Raw genomic sequence first — 16,890 nt, forward strand, 5'->3', positions numbered from 1 at the left:
TAAGTATACGAGTACCAATAATCAAGTACATCAATGGAAGTACTGTACCATAAAGGCCTGAATTGAACAAAAAGACATGGTGCAGGGTCATAGAGACAATAGTTATTAACGTGTTTTGTAGAGCTCAGATCCCTCAACTTTTAACACATTTTATCTTGTAAACCAGTCATTGCATCAAGACCCCTTACCACTTTACTGAAGCCTCCTAGTTGTGCACCATTCTAAATTTTTGGTGAACCATGTAACCAGTTGCATCAGTTTGTGGCTTCACCAGCAACGACACTATGTCCACCAGGGACAGTAGCACGAGTGCATTTACCAATAGAACCAGCATTATCTTCACTGACAAATATAGTAGTGTCTTCATCACCTGTAGCAGAGATGCTCACCAGCAAGCAGTTTTCTTGTCAACTAAACAAATGCAAACACTTTTCCCTTTATTTGGTAATCAGCAGTTGGGCAGGACCTTCCCTTCCTTTACATTGAGTAATCTCAAGCTGAGCATGATACTTGAGGAAAGAGTGAGGCGGGTGTTACCTCCCAAATCTGTACTTAAAAAAAATTAAACCATGTATAACCCTAGTGGAACTTAGAAGGGTTGCCCATGGGCACCACAGCAACTCTTCCTCTCACTTTAGGCTGTGGTTCTTTTCCAGCACAAGAGGGGGGACACTAGAAAATATAGTTTTAAGGTTTTCTTTAAAATAAAAGGTATGGTGAAACTTGCCAGGACCAATGCCTATCCAACTGGGTCATGGAGTCTGTATCAATGAACAAGAGGGTTGGAAATGGATGAAAAAGGTGTAGCTGGGCCATTACAAATGTGCATAAAATTACAGCAGGGACCTTCCAAAGGTGCTCCTCACAAAACATACAAAATTTGCCAAGTAATAATATGCAGCCATGAACAATAAAGGGGCATGAAATTGTGGAATAAGAGCTGCACTTTCAGGCAGTAACAGGGGCAAGAGTTAGCAGTCTATTATATTTTTATGTTTAATTGCAATAACTTTGGTGCCCTTACCTGCTCTTGTAAACCTTTTTGTCAAGTGGCTGTGCTGATTAGCTGGTTATTAGATTCCTGTAGTCAAGAGATCAGGCTTGGTAATTGTAACTAACTAGATACCAAGGTTGCGTCCTCGGTACAAGTGCTCCTCCTTCAAAGTCAGAGATATGACTGGAATCTGAACGTACTAGCAACCACTGCCTAATACAATATTTGTTAATTTTTGTAGCATCGAACAGGTGTTCTAGTCTCTATTTGTGTCAAAGAGGCTAAGAACACGAAATCTTCAAAACCCAAGAAAGGTTTCACAAGATAAGCTTGTGAAACGCCTTAATTAAATTAATTAACCATCATTTAAATTTTTCCTAAGTCTAACTTGGGAAAACCGGTTAATTAACAGGAATTAATTAAGGAAAGGTGAGAAAGCTCTAGAAATTCACACGGATTGAGTTTGAGATCATCTTAACCATTGATAACGATTTAATCATGGTCGTTGGTGATCCAACGAGAAGATTATAAGAGCAAGTTGATGGGGATGGAGATAGATACATTGAGTGAGAGGCAAAGTTGGTTCCTTGGTTAGATCGAACTATCTAGTTGCAAAGATTCAGCAGGAGAGAGTTCGAGCCAGAGCACAATGATTGAGGGAGCAACAGCAAAAATTTTCGATGGAGTTCCAGTGCCGGAAAGCCAGCTGAAGAGAGACCGCATATTTCCACAAAGAGGTCGCGCATGGATTGCGTAGAGCATCCATTGAGCCAATTCGATTCAATCAAGTAGGAGGTCGATTCAGTAGCCAAAGGCCAAGATAATTTTCCGGAGGTCAAGCGAATTCATCTCAATGGCAGAGAGAGCTAGATTGAGGCACATCAAAGCAAATCCGGGGAGTGTGAGTTACAAGTTGCGCAAAGGCAATGCAAAAGCCTAAGCAGGGGTGATTCAAGTGCTACTTCGAGTGGCTAAGAAGAGGTTGAATTGCTTGTGGAGAAGGAAAATTTTCCCTCAGATTTGGAGTTAGAGATTTTGTTGGAGGATTGCTAGTTTGGCATCCAGATTTATTGTATCCATATTTCGTTGCTGCATATAATAAAAATAAACCCTCATCTGTTGCACTGGTTTTCCCTTCGAGGTTTTTCCAAGGACATTAGTTTGAAAATATTGGTGTCATTTTTATTGTGTGCGCATCTATTTTATCAGTTCTAGTTTATTTTCCACAACGTAATTTTATTGTGAAGAATTGCAATGTGATTTATTTGTTATTTTCCATAACAAATAAACTGCATAATTAACCAGTTAGAAGAATAAATTTCCAGTCGCTGCATTTCAAGGAAATTTCAAATTATTAAGATAATTTTCCCACATGTTGTTTCTTCATTTATAATGTTTGGCCACGATGAATGCGCAGACTACCTACGTCCCTCTTGATCTAAAATGGGACTTGGTAATTGCATTGCAATAGCGTATATAAACATTAGAATAAAGGAAAGTCAAAACTAATTCCCCTTTTTGCATCTTTGAAAGTCATGTCGATTCTACAATCCATTTATTAGACAAAGAAATCACATCCTAAACATGAAACAGAAATTCACGGGTTTCAGTCTCAACTATCCAAACAAATAACCTATTAAATGCATATTGAACTTTCTTTCTGAAAGTGCTTCCTTTAAACGTGCGGAACCATTACAAGCCCAAAGAGGTTGGACCTAACTTGCATAGATATGGATAAGGGAATGGATAAGGAAATTGTTGGAAACACTGAGAGAGGGGATGAATCAGTGTTTCATTACTTTTAACAATTTTTCACTTAGTTAATCTTGAAACTGAATTCACATCACATAATCAATTGTCCACATTGTATGAACACAGATATCAAGGTGCAAGTCAAAACATGAAGAAGAAACACTTCAAACAAACTTCAATTTATTACAATCATTTGAGGTCACCAATCCTTTGTAAGCACCAACTCACAAAAATTACAGGCTTTAACCTGTCAAGGAGATGAGTGTGAAAATTCCTAGATCTAAAAATCTCAGGAATCCTACTACAACCAGTTGAATCTACTTCACCTGGATCGTAAATTACAATACAAACTTATTTCAGATTTCTTCTTGAAATATTGAAGTAAATTACTGAAGCAGCCTACACCAAATTAAATATGATTCTAAAACATAGAAACTGAGCAAGGAATTACAAACACATAGGACAATGTTATTTTTGGACAAAAGTCCCCGGAAAAACCCAATGCAGGAAAACCGATGCAGCAGCTCTGAGGGTTTATTATTATTAAGCCGTAGCAAATTCTGAATACATCTATGAATACCTCTCAGGTTATTCAGTTACAGAGAGAAATATTGGCAAAAAGAATTGTGAGGTTACCTCACACTATCACTGGAAATCTTGGTTGATCCAGCGCCAGACTGATTACCCTCGACTTTTCTAGCTACCTCTGCGCAGTGTCTGCATCAGCCCAGTGTCAAGCTCTCTGGGGATTGCGTCAGTCCTCTAGCTTATCGATTCGTTGCCCAGGAGATTCGATTTCCACCTCTTGGTCTCACACCCCAGCTCCCGGCTTCTGAAACTCAAATTCACTCTGCAAATTTTGGACTCCTCACTGGCTTCAGCATTGCCGCTGCATGGCTCTTCGTCAATCCCTCTAGCTCAGCACTGCCACTATTGGATTACTCTCCGCCTCTCTCTGTTGATGATTCTTCGGCTGAGAAAATCACTCTCTCTCCAGAAGCTATCCCTGCCCCTCTACTGCAATAAATCTCCTCAATCGAATTTTCCTCCCGATAACTTCTCACTTTAGAAAATCGGTTTCTTGATCTCTCTTGGTGTATTTTCCAATGACCCTCAAGCCCCTTCTTATATCTTCTTGTTGGACAACCAACAACCTAGATTAACTCCTAATCAAAGGCTCAGATCGTTTTGGCTTGATCTCTGTCTTTTTCTAGAAGTTACACCCACAATTAGATTAATACGCATTAATATTTTAATTTTCTAAGTTTAGACTTAAGAACCCCATTAAAAATATTAATTATTTTAATAAAATTGTCTCTAGGTGGAATTTCCCAAAACAGTTTATAGGCTCTTTGGAATGCATGTGCCCAAGCCTCCCTGCAAAATTTGAGGCCTAGAGCACATCCGATGCTACCCCAAATCAACACTCCCTCTTAGCGAGGAATGTGCTCTAGCAATATATTGTTGTTGCATACTGCTCTGACTCTGAAGCATCGTCTTCTACACTGCGGATGTTTGACATGTTGTCCACCAACTACTGCGTTGTTGCTATAATTGTACTGCTGCCTTTGACATTGCCACTGCCAATGCTACATCTGTACTACGGCTCCCATTAAATGTTGCATTTGCTATGCTACTAACACTGCCAATGCTAACATTGCATCTGTACTGAAACTCAATTGCTAAGAGAAGCAACTGAAGAAGATCCAAAATTACTTAATTGTGTTTAGTATGATACCACGTGAATGCTGGAACTGACTGTTGCTAGTCTCTGCACTGACCCTCTGAATCTACTGCATTGTTGCTGACCTCTACACTGTGCCATCTGCACTGCTGCCAACTCTGCTTTGCGTTGTTTAGTCTTTGGCGCTCCTAGCCACTGCAACTATCTCCCTGTCACTCCTCGGCACCATCCGACACTAGTCCATCTTGCTACTGCAAAACTAGGCTCCCGTAGCAAGGTATTGATCCAAGAGGTGGACTCGTCAAGGATCCTACCTATCTGTAACTCTATCGAACTACAGTTCTAAATCAGCCCACCTCCCTCGTGGAGGTATCTTGGTTGTCATGGCGAACTCCTCCTCTTGTTCGATCTTTGTAGCTGCATCGTGCTTTTCATCCTTGTCCTTTTTCTTCAAGGACAATGGGATGCAGTGTCCTTTTTTCGCATCATTGGAATCAGGATGACGAGCACTTCGATCCGATGCTAAGTCTACCCAGATTCTACCACTTTGAGTTTTGAGCCTTCTTACTGTGCTACTGGTACTTTTTTAGAGATCCACCTAGATCAATCCTCCCCACTAAGAGCTTTTGGACCACCAAAAGCACTTACAGTCAATTGGCAAGTGAGGAAATTGCTCCCTCACTTTTTCTTTTTCCATCCACCGAGCTTTACTCAGATGCATTCCTTTGAAGCCAACATGAATGTACTCCACATCTCCCCGTCATGAAGTTCTGGTTTTCTTATCGAGTATGATATCTTCGGGCAACTTGTCTAGATATTCTGGTGCAAAATCGTCCACTATAAGAATTTGGGCAACCTCTTTGGTATCCATAATCAATGGAGGTTCATAAATCTTCAGGTTTTCAACATTCACTACTAAGTACATTTGCATATAAGCGGGCAGTCAAGATGAAAAGCATTGTCTCCCATCTTTGCCAATATGGTGAAGGGACCATATCGAATGGGTCTCAATTTCTTCCCTTCCCCCTTTCATTCTATCCTTGCTGATATGGAGCCACACCGTGTCCCCAACTTGAAACTAATGGTCAACTCGATGCTTATCATGTCGAGCTTTATACCGAGCCTGACTCTTATCCAACTGCTCTTGTACTCCCTGATGAATCACTTGTATCCGTTGAATAAACTTTCGTGCTTTGTCCCTATCATCTCGTCCATTGCCATCCTCATCTTTCCCAAAGACCACGTCTAAGGGATCCCTTGGTAGATAACCAAAACATGTCTCGAACAGTGAGCTCTGTGTGGATGAATGTGTTGTATGCATGTTGCACATAAGGAAGTTGTTCATCCCATAACTTGGGATGTTTTCCACAATAGCCTCGTAACAAGTGTACCATGGTGCAGTTAACGACCTCTATCTGCCCATCAGTCTATGGATGAAATGGCGTACTTCTTTTCAGCTTAGTGTCCATCATTCTCCACAAGTTGGTCCAAAACTCTCTAAGAAAGCGAGAGTCTCGATCTGACACAATAGATGTGGGCAACCCAAAATGGACCCAAACATGCTGAAAGAAAAGATAAGCAGTCTGCTTAGCAGTGACCTGCTTTTTACAAGGCATTAAAATACACATTTTACTAAAACGATCCACGACGACATACAAATAGTCGTGACCTTTCCTAGACATAGGCAAACCACCTACAAAATCCATGGACACACTTTCCCATGGTCGACTCAGAATAGGGAGTGGTGTGTAGAGCCCAAGTTTTCTATTAGAGGGCTTTGAAACAGAACACAACACACAACCCTTTACAAAACGAGTCACAATGTTTTTCATATGAGGCCAAAAACAAAACCTTTGTAAATGACAGTTTTTTCAACCCCAAAATGACTAGACACAAGAGAGGTATGATCCTCTCAAATTACATGTACCCTTTCATCAATGGGTATGCACAGTTTGCCAAGGTGATACAATAGTTTTCCCTGCAAATAATAATTGTCCACCTGCGATCCACGAGTCAGTTTTGCATAAATCTCTTTAAAATCATTATCATTAGCATATTGTTCAGCATAACTTTCTAATGATAAAGAAGCATTTTGCAAAACTACAGATGCAAAAATAGGAGGGTGAGAAAGCATATCTGCTACTTTGTTGCTGGCGCCCTTCTTGTATTTTATTACTAGATGAAACTGCTAGAGGAATCCCATCCATCTGAAATGACGGGCTTGTTGAAGCTTGGTCTGTGACTGAAGGTACTGCAAGGGTTGATGATCTGTATGGATGATGGTCTCCTTGCCAATCAGGTAGTGTTTCCACTTCTTTACACTCTGAACCAAGGCATACAACTCCCTGTTGTACATGGGATAATTCACAACAGCCTGGGAGAAAGTCTCTGAATGGTAACATACATGCTTCCTTTGCTGCATCAATACAGCGCCCATGGCATATCCATTGGCATCTGTCTCAATCTCAAAAGGATGTTGAAGGTCTGGTAAGGCTAGCACTGGTATTGTGTTGATCTTCTCTTTCAGCATATCGAAGATTTCTGCTGCTTTCCTCCCCACTGAAAGGCCTGCTTCGCACTGTCAATGCGTGTAAGGGGGTTGCGATAACAAAGAAGTTCGCAATGAACCTTCTCCAATACTGTACTGCACCCAAAAAACTTCGGACCTCTGTAACATTTCTAGGCTCAGGCCACTTCCTAATCGCATCTACTTTAGAGGGATCTATTTTCAATTGCCCATTACCGACTATGTGAACTAAATAAACCAGAGAGATCTTCCCAAACTCACACTTTGAAAGTTTTACATACATTTTTTCATTTTCAGAACATCAAGCACTTTCTTCACATGACATACATGTTCATCGCATGTCCTACTATAAACAAGAATATTGTCCAGATATACAAGCACAAAACTATCAAGAAAAGGCCTAAACAGATCATTCATTACCCTCATAAACATGGTTGGAGCATTGCACAGTCTGAATGGCATCACCATCCATTCGAACAACCCTTGCTTGGTTTTGAATGCAGTCTTCCAAATGTCTTGTTCTGCAACTCTAACCTGGTGATATCCACTACGCAAATCCAGTTTTGTAAAATAGACAACATTTTTCAACTAATCTAATAATTCATCAATGCGAGGGAGAGGGTATCGATTCTTCACCGTAATTTTGTTTAGCACCCTGTAGTCTACGCACATTCTCCATGTGTTGTCTTTCTTTGGCACCAACACGATCAGTGAGCCGCACGAAGAAGAACTTGGTCTGATGACCCCTTGACTTAGCAATCCCTACACCTGTTTTTTGATCTCCTCCATCTCGATAGAAGTTGTTGTCGCACAAAGTGTCTAGGCAACGCAACAACACTTATACTCTCTCCTAGACAAGTCAAGGGGGGTAGTCCCTAGGTAAATGGATGAGGATAGCCTGTGAAAAACAGACTCTAGGAGATTTTAATGACGGACAACTTGATGAATCTAAATGATTAAATCAGATGAATACGCCAACGTAAACAATACACGACCATAAGATAGAAACAATTATAGACCAGTGCCTTCAATATTTGAATTAACCATCAATAAAACAAGTTATCCAGAACGATTTTCCAATATATGATGAACAGTGACAATCAGGTATGATTAATATAAACGCCCAACACTGTAACATGCAAAAGATTCCAGATCTAAAATGATTTTCATCAACTGCCCAGATCTAGGATTAATTAACCTTTTCCAAAAGCCAATATGATTTAAAACAATTGTTGCACTTTGACCATAGGAAAATCATAAAAATTGCATTTAATGACCAAATGACACTAAGGAACTTTAGGTTAATTTTTTTTTAATTATTCCTTAGGAATTTAATTTAATCGAAGGGTTAAAAAATCAAAATTTTTAATGGGCCATAGGCCACATTAAAAATTCTAGAGTTTAAGCAAAAAAACCCCTGAATTTTATTTTAAATCCTTAGTCACCAAATTTAGATTTATGATTTAAAGTTTTTTTAGATTTTATATTTTTTAAATGTTTTTGGATTTTAAATATTTTAGATGTTTTTAGACTTTTGAAATTTTATATTTTTTAGATTTAAAATTTCTTAATGTTTAGGATTTTTAGAAAAAAAAAAATTAATGTTTAGGATTTTTTTACTATTTTTTAGATTTTTAACCTCTAGGATTTTCTTTTATTTTTATGATTTAGAAGTTTTTTATGATTTTTTAAAGTTTTTTTAATCTTAAATGAAAAAATCCAAAGTCAAAATAAAACAATGAAAAATAAAACAAAATGAAACCAAAATCGAAATTTTTTTTTTTTAGAGAAAACAAACTTCAAAAAAAAAAAATAATAACACTACCTATCTAACCCTATACAAAATTTAAAAAAAGTCAAAATGATTATGTTGTTTGTTGTTTGCAGGCTTAAAGAAGGGTCGACGACAGAGCTTGGAGATTGCGGAAGGGAGCCACGGAGATGTTGGACAGTGGCGGATGGAGGAGAACGAGGTTCGATTTAGCTGCAGGTATGCGTGGAAGGGGCAGCGGAAAGAAGGGACGAGGCAGAAGAGGCACGCAGAGGTAGCAGATGAGGAAGGAAGAGCGAGCAGTGAGAGCAGAAAAGACAGCAGTGAGAGCGCAGATCAATGGAGGGTTTAGCTGCGTGAGGAGCTATGGGCAACTACGGATAGGGTCGCGATGGAAGCTACGTGCAGGCAGAGAGGAGCAACAATGTAGCTGAGGGTGCGTGAGGGTTTTGGAACAGTGGGATGAGGAATGAGCAATCGGACGCAGCTTGGCAGCGGGGTGGTGGGAGAAACAGAGATGGTCGTTAAGAAGCCACGGTTTGCAAGTGGATAGCAGCCAGGAGGGGTTAGGGAGAAACGACGGGTAGCGAGCAGGTCGAGGCTCGATGGAGGCTCGATGGAGGCAACGAGGATGCAGGTTTTCTAACACAGGTTAGCAACGGTGCGAAGATTAAAGGAGAAGGGGTATGGCAACGTTTGAAGGAGAGAAATGAGTGCTTACGCAGGTTGCAGGTTGAAGGCAACGATGGGCAATAACGGCATTAGCGTGGCAATGGATTGGATAAGACTGGGAGTTGGATGGAATGCAAGGATGAACGGGACTGTTGGATATGCAGAAAAATGGCATCGAACATCCAAGAGAGAATGCAGACAGGGGAGAGGAAAAAAAAAAATCGAACTTGCACAATGAAACCCCAAAACCAGGCAGAAATCGGACAAATGGTAGCCCAACAACCCCTTATATCCACCAGAACTTTTAAAAAAAAACTTCCCAAAAATCCTAATTTAAAAATTTGAACCAACCTGCTTCAGATTTGCCTGATGAAACCCTCACAAAATTGTCCAAATCTGAAAATAAATAAATTTCCTGCAAAAAATGATGTTGATGAAAACCAGAACTCCAGATCTTACCCTCCAGGGCCTAGATTTGGACTTTGTACAACTTTCAGCTTCAGATCTATAGCTGCAATACAACAAAAAAAACCAAACGATATACACAATGATCCAAAAAAAAACACTAAAACCCTGAAAACCAAAGTCATAAAACTAAAATTAATTACAAATCTATGTACATAAATGGCAGATCTATCAGATCTAGGGAGTGTGAGTCTGACTCCGCTCCCAAATTTGATGATCTGAGGCTCTCAACAGCTAGATCTAATGATTTAGCACAAAAAAATATTAAGTTTTTTTTATTTTTTTTTAAAAGAGGTACTGAGCTCAAAACCCTCATGCATCACCCATAAAAATATCTTATGATAAGCCCGGGATCAAATTCAAACTGGGCTCTTCAGAAAACACAGATCAGGAGTTAGCTGGTTCAGTGGAGAACTTCCCCGAACGCTCGATGATCTAATAATCAAGGATTTTCCTACAAAACTCAATTCAGCTGTCAACATAGAGCGAGAAAACAATAATCAAATTAAGATCTAATAGAGATACCTGCTATTATATTCAAAATTTAAATGATCATTCAAACCCCAGCGACTGAGCAAGATACTTGTACTCAAATCGCTCTTCAAAAGCTATTATTAATGGCAAAAAAGAAATTACGCACGAAAATAATACATCTCACAACATTTCCATGAAGAGTAACACCAGCGAAAATTAACCCCAAACTCCTCCTTTATTGCTCATAAAAATATTACAATAGAGCTTTTCGCTTAGTACACGATCAAAAGATCGGATGATCTCAACTGACAACTGACCTCCTATTTAATGATAAATCTCCCAACGGCTAGTTCGAGTGATCCTTGTCAAAGTGATCTCGACCGTTGATGTGGATCAAAATTTCTTTTACTCTCATCCGTCGAAATTTTAAATATTGAGGAAATTTCGAATTTTTCAATTAAATGCATTTTAATAAATTCAAAAATTAAAATTTTGCATTTATTTCCTCAAAATTTTGACTTTGACTTAACCCCAGGGACCCAAGGCATAAATTTAACAAAATAAACAATTAACTTTAGTCCCCGGACCTCTTAAGATTTAATTTTTTAAAGGATCCACGAATTTTACCTCTGGAAAATTTAAATTTACCTAGGACTTGTTGACCACTACGTGTCAACTACCCATAACAGTACACCCCCTTTTCTTCACAAAAAGGGATGGCGCTTGATCGACATGTCCGTGCCATTCGACAGTCATCGTCGACTTGATCATACTATGTTGTAAACCCAGTCTGCATGTGTGAATTGTAAATAATCTTAGCAGATATGAGTCATGTATGTAAATTGCCTAGGTGGACCTAATTTTCTAGTGATAATCTACGTTCCGGAAGGTTTTTCGTCTCACCGATCCATGATCGGCAGAGTTTTCCTTCAACCTAACCCCAAAGCCGGAATGAATTTTGTCATTAGAATCTTAGAGGAATCCTAGTGTGTTAATCTGCTAGATTATAGTTGTGTCGCAGAACTGGGTGGTTTATGAGGGTCTATGTCAAATGGGTTTTCCCCCTTGAGATGTAAAGTTGTAAAAGTCATGATGTAAAGTGTCTTGAGGGTTAGAAAATGTTTTAATCCCCTCATAAGTCCTAAGTCCTAGGTCCTAGGTGATTTTTCCAAAGGCTAAGTTCGAGGATCAATTTAAAAAAAAAAAACAAAAATATATATATATATATCAAAAATTAAAAAATTAAAAAATATAAAAAAAAAACAATAAAAAATTAAAGATATAAATAAAATCAAATAAAATAATAATAATTAATAAAATAATAAAAAACTTAGAAATAATAAAATAATAATATTTTGAGTAAATAAATGCAGAATTTCTATTTTTTAATACATTAAAAATTCGACGGATGAGATTAAGAGATATCTTGATCCTCATCGACGGTCGAGATCATTTTGACGTGGATCACTCGAACTAGCTGTTGGGATTTTTTCCTTTAAATAGGGTGCTAGGGGTCATTTGAGATCATTCGATCTGTGAGTCTTGTGCTGAAGAAGCTCTCTTGTAAACTTTTTCTGGTGCTAATAAAGAAAGACTTTGGGGTTGAAATCTTGCCGGTGTTACTCTCTGGAAGTGTTGTGAGCTATTTTTTTTTCTGCATATTTTCATTTTCAGCCATTAGTAACAGCTTATTGTAGAGTATTGTTGAACACAGGTATCTTATTCACTTGCTAGGGTTTGAATGGTATTAGAATTTCTGAAATAATAGCAGGTATCTCCATTGCATCTGAAATCTAGTATTGTTTTTCTCTCTTTATTGATGGTTAAATGTGAGTTGTGCAGGAAACCCTTACTGAAGAAGATCAGTGGGCGTTTGGGGAAGTTCTCCGCTGAACCAGCCAACTCCCGCAAGCATTTTCTTGCAGAGCCCAGCCAGTTTCGATCCTGGGTTTATCATTTAAATTTGTTTTTTGATTTGCATGAGAGATTTCTGAAGTACTTCATAGTAATTCTGATATTTCTGAAAATATTACGGAGGGTTACTGACAAATCTGGCTGTTGCAGAGTCACAAAACTGTAAATAATTTTCGCTGGTTCTTAGGGTTTCATTTATTTTTATTGTTTTCAGGTGCTGGTTTCTTGTTTCATTGTTTTTAGGTCACAGGTGCAGTTTTTTTGAGAAATTTTCAGGGTTTTATCAGGGAAATTTGGAGCAGGGAATTTCAAATATTAATCTTGTGGAGAGCTTCAGTGGTTTTTCTTGGCAATCTGGGCAATCCATTCCATCTCCATCGCTCCCAAATCCACGCGGCACTCCTCCACACAGTCTTCACGCATTCTTCTACGCATTCAGAGCTACCCAACCTGCAAATTTATTTCGCTCAACCTCCAACATCATCCCTTTACCAGCGCAATTCTTTCCTCGATCACACGCTGTCTGCATCCATGATTTTCCTTTCTGCCTCAACGCACTGCACGCATTCATAATACGATAAACAAATTTCGTTTTCCCTCCTCGGCTTCTTGGAAGAGGATATACTCCTTGCCACGCTGTTGCAGTTTCTTCCAGCAAACAAATCATTGATTTTTTCCTTCACGCACGCGCTGCCTCTGCAACTCATCCATCTCTGCTGAGTCCTCAGATTGTCGTCTTCTGCCCGTCGAGCCATCATCTGCCTGGATCTTTAACCTGCGAACGTTGCCTTCTCCGTCGTCACCTGCAAAGACTAAGAATCACGTTTTTATTTTTCACGGGCTGGTTTGTATTCGCGTTGGGTATGTGCATAGGTAAAATTTGATCAACACAGCAAGTTTTATTTAATTTTTGTTTCAGGTTTATTTCATTTTGAGTTTTGATATATGTATTAAAAAATCAAAAAATAAATTCGATTTTTCATATTGTATATTCGATAGGGTTAGCACAGATAGAAGTTTAGCGTTTTGGTAAATTTGTTTTTTTTTTTTATGAAGTTTCTCTCACGTTTTTTTATTTAGGACTAATCGGTTTTCTTTTCTATAGATTAGCTGTTAGCGTTATTTTGAATTACCTTTTCATTTCTTCTAGTTTTAGGATTAGTTTAGTTTAATTTTAACTTTTCAAATAACATTAAAATATATATATATATATATAGATATATAAAATATCCAAAAAACATAAAGAGTTTTAGTCCTTAGTTTTTCTTAGATTTTGATTTATTAGATTTAGAATCTTATCAAGGCTTTAAGTTAGCATTTTTTAGATTTAAGCTTTTATTAATTTAGATTTGATTTTTCATAGTTTTAGATTAAATTAGATTAGATCTTTATTTTTCTTTTTTCTTTTTTCACTTTGTTTCATTTTGAGTTTAAAAATTAAAATTTATAAAAATTATAAAGCTTTTAAAAATCATAAAAAAGGTTCTAGATTTTAATTTTATAGTTTAGTTTAAGTTTTGTTTTTATTAATCATAAAAAATATAAAAAGAATTTAGTTTTATTTTATAAATTAAAAAATCATAAAAAATTATAAAACTTCAAAAAATCATAAAGAATTTGTTTTCTTATAGTTTAGATTTTGATTTAATATCATTTAGATTTTTTATTTAAAAGTTTCATTTAGTTTTAAAATTTTGCTTTATCTGAAAAACATAAAAATATTTTGGAAATATTTTGCCAGATTCAGTCTTAGCTCAGAAATTTATCACGTTTTATCTTTTCTGCTAAGGCTAAAATTTTGATATGGAATTAATGTTTATCATTTTTATGTGATTTAACATGCTTGAATGATCATGAATGTGATATCTGGTTAGCGTTTAAAATTTGCATGGTTATTTAAAAGCACTTTATCTTTCGAAATTTTAAATTGCTAGAGTATCATTTAAGTATTTTCTCGCATTTGATAAAATTTAATCTTTGTTTGAGTTATTTGATGATAAATGATTGCTCTACATGGTTTACATTTCTGCAACATTTAGTAAGTAATCATTTAAACATTAACCCCATAAGGCACTGGTCCATTAAATTAATAGTATCTATTTAGTGTTGGTTTCCTTTCGTATCTCCCAAACCAACTGATTCACAGTTGGTCATCCATTTTCCTATAGGGTCTACCCCCCTTAGCCGCGGGAGACAAGCTTAAACGGTGAGATCGGGGATCAGGGTGACAGCCCCCAATCTGAGCGTTGTCGTGACGATCTGTGCGACAACAGGACCTAGGACCTATGAGGGGATAAATTATTTTTCTAATCCTCAAGACACTTTACATCATGAATTTTTTACATTTTTTACATCTCAAGGGGGAAAACCCATTTGAAAAAGACCCTCACAGACTACCCATTTCTGCGACACAAATATAATCCAGCAGACTAAGCAACTTGTAATAAAATAACCTAACCAAATAGTTAGGATTATTCTCAAATCACTTTTACACAGATTCGATTTATAACACTAGGACTCGCCTAAGATCCTGATGACAAAATTCATTCCGGCTTTGGGGAAAGGCTGAAGGAAGACTCTGCCGACCATCCGAGAATGGATCGGTGAGACAAAAAACCTCTCGGAATGTAGATCGTTACTAGAAAAATAGGTTTACCTAGACAATTACATACATGACACAGATCTGCTGAGATTATTTATATCACATATATGCAGAATGGGTTTACATTGTAACATGATAATCAGGCTGATGATGATAGCCGGACGACACGGACACATCGATCAGGCGCTATCCCTTTTGCGAAAAAAGGGGGTGTATTGCTATGGGTCATTGAAACATAGTGGTCAACAGAAGCCATCCTGTACATGCCAATATTTGGTAAAGGAGCATCCTGTTGTAAATGGATCTCATGTTGGATTTCCTGTTTTGGGGGCAATCCTCTCGGTTCCTAAAACAATCCATCATAGTCAGAAATAATTTCAAACAATTCTTTCTTATGATCAGGATCACAACCTTTGAAAGCGTCAACCGTCTCGGCCTCTTTCGCTCTCACTACCATGAGCATGCACCCTTTGCTGGAATTAACCAGTCGTTTAATCTGTCCTGCACTTACAAGGCTAGCACTGACTTTCGTATGATGAGCTCTGACTATATATTCTACCCCATCCTTCGTGAGGTGGTATTTATTTTCGTGCCAAAAGAAAACTGCCTTTCTGTCATATAGATACGGACTTCCCAAGATAATTCCACAAATATCCAAAGGCACAACATCTAACTCTACCTCATCAACTAATTTGGAAGCAATAACAAATCTGGCCCTACACTGCTTGGTTACTTGTAATTTTGCTTTATCGCTTACCCAACCAAGTGGGTATGGACTCGGATGAGGCTTAGTTTCGAGGCCTAACTTTTTCACTAAGGACTCTGAGATTAAATTTGCTTGGGAACCTGAATCGAACAGAGTTTCCACCTTTGTGTGTTTTATAATAACCCTAATGTGGAATAATTCAATTCTCTTTTGCGCATTACTTACAGGCTCATTCAAAATACTAGTACATGCAATTGAATTAGAATTATTACTAACAAAAAGAGTACCTCTTGCGCCCACGGCTGTGATCAATGTCTTGTCGCCGAAATCTGATCCAAGGTCCTGTTGCCACTGTCTTTTGCTTGCCCTTTCCGCTGAATCTCTTTGGTCTCAGCTCTGGATGTAGCTTCCAACAGTGGTCCTCGTCATGACCTTCTCTCTTGCAATGAGTGCAAGATGGCGTTGCTTCATCCTCTTTCTTGGTTGTGACGGTCTTCTTATCCTTCCCCTTGCCTTTCTTCTAGAATTTGCCATGCTGAGGTTTGAACGGTGTTTTCTTGGCTTGATCATCTCTGTCATTCTTGCCTCGGCTTTCAAGATGAATGGCCTTTACGTTGGCTGCATCAATCGTAGTAGGCTCAAACAATAATAGTGAGTGTCTTATGTAACTATGTAGCGCACCAACATACTTAGTTACAGTCTCAGGCGAATCTAATGAGATGCCCAAATTCAATGCTTGTTTCTGAAATTCTTCAATGAAGATTTGCACATTTTGGCCTTTACCTTGCCTTAGATGTTGCCATTAAATTAGTGCCTTTTGTTTATAACCCAAAGGGTAAAATTGGTCTTTCAATGCAGAAATAACACTGGACCAAGAGGAAAGAAGGTTACCCGATTTTTTGCTGCCCTTCTGCAACTTGTTCTCCCACCAAACAAGTGCAGTGCCACTCAGCCAAAGAGATGCTAACTGGACCTTTGCCTCATCTTCTTCGATCTGCTGAATCCGGCAGTAAACCTCTATCTGTCTTATCCAATTATTAAGTTTTTTTGCACTACACTCTCCATTGTACATGGGCACTACACTATTCTCGTGCCCAAGTGCCTTCTCATACTCTGAAAACAGTTTGTCCACTTTCTTTGCCATATTGTAGAATACCTTGCGGAAATTTTGTTCCTCTTCCCAACGAGCTTCTTCATTTGCCATGTTTCTTCTTCATTGTGCACGTCCTGCTTCGGGATCAAAGGACTCAAGCTTTCCTTTGCCTTTTCACAGCTTGTTCCGGGTTAGCATATACTCATGCAATTCGCATCAACAAAGACCTGCTCTGA

The 16,890-nt window shown here is 38.2% G+C and overlaps 1 protein-coding gene across 1 annotated transcript in view; it reads right to left on the minus strand.

The window, feature by feature from the left end:
• The window catches only part of SDRB (short-chain dehydrogenase-reductase B), a 254,582-nt gene that overhangs the window by 184,391 nt on the left and 53,301 nt on the right, over nt 1–16,890 (minus strand). The window lies entirely within an intron of this gene.

Source organism: Pinus tabuliformis, chromosome J (genome assembly GCF_031772625.1).
Source record: "Pinus tabuliformis cultivar Carrire ecotype Pingquan chromosome J, CPIR1, whole genome shotgun sequence".
NCBI lineage: Eukaryota > Viridiplantae > Streptophyta > Pinopsida > Pinales > Pinaceae > Pinus > Pinus tabuliformis.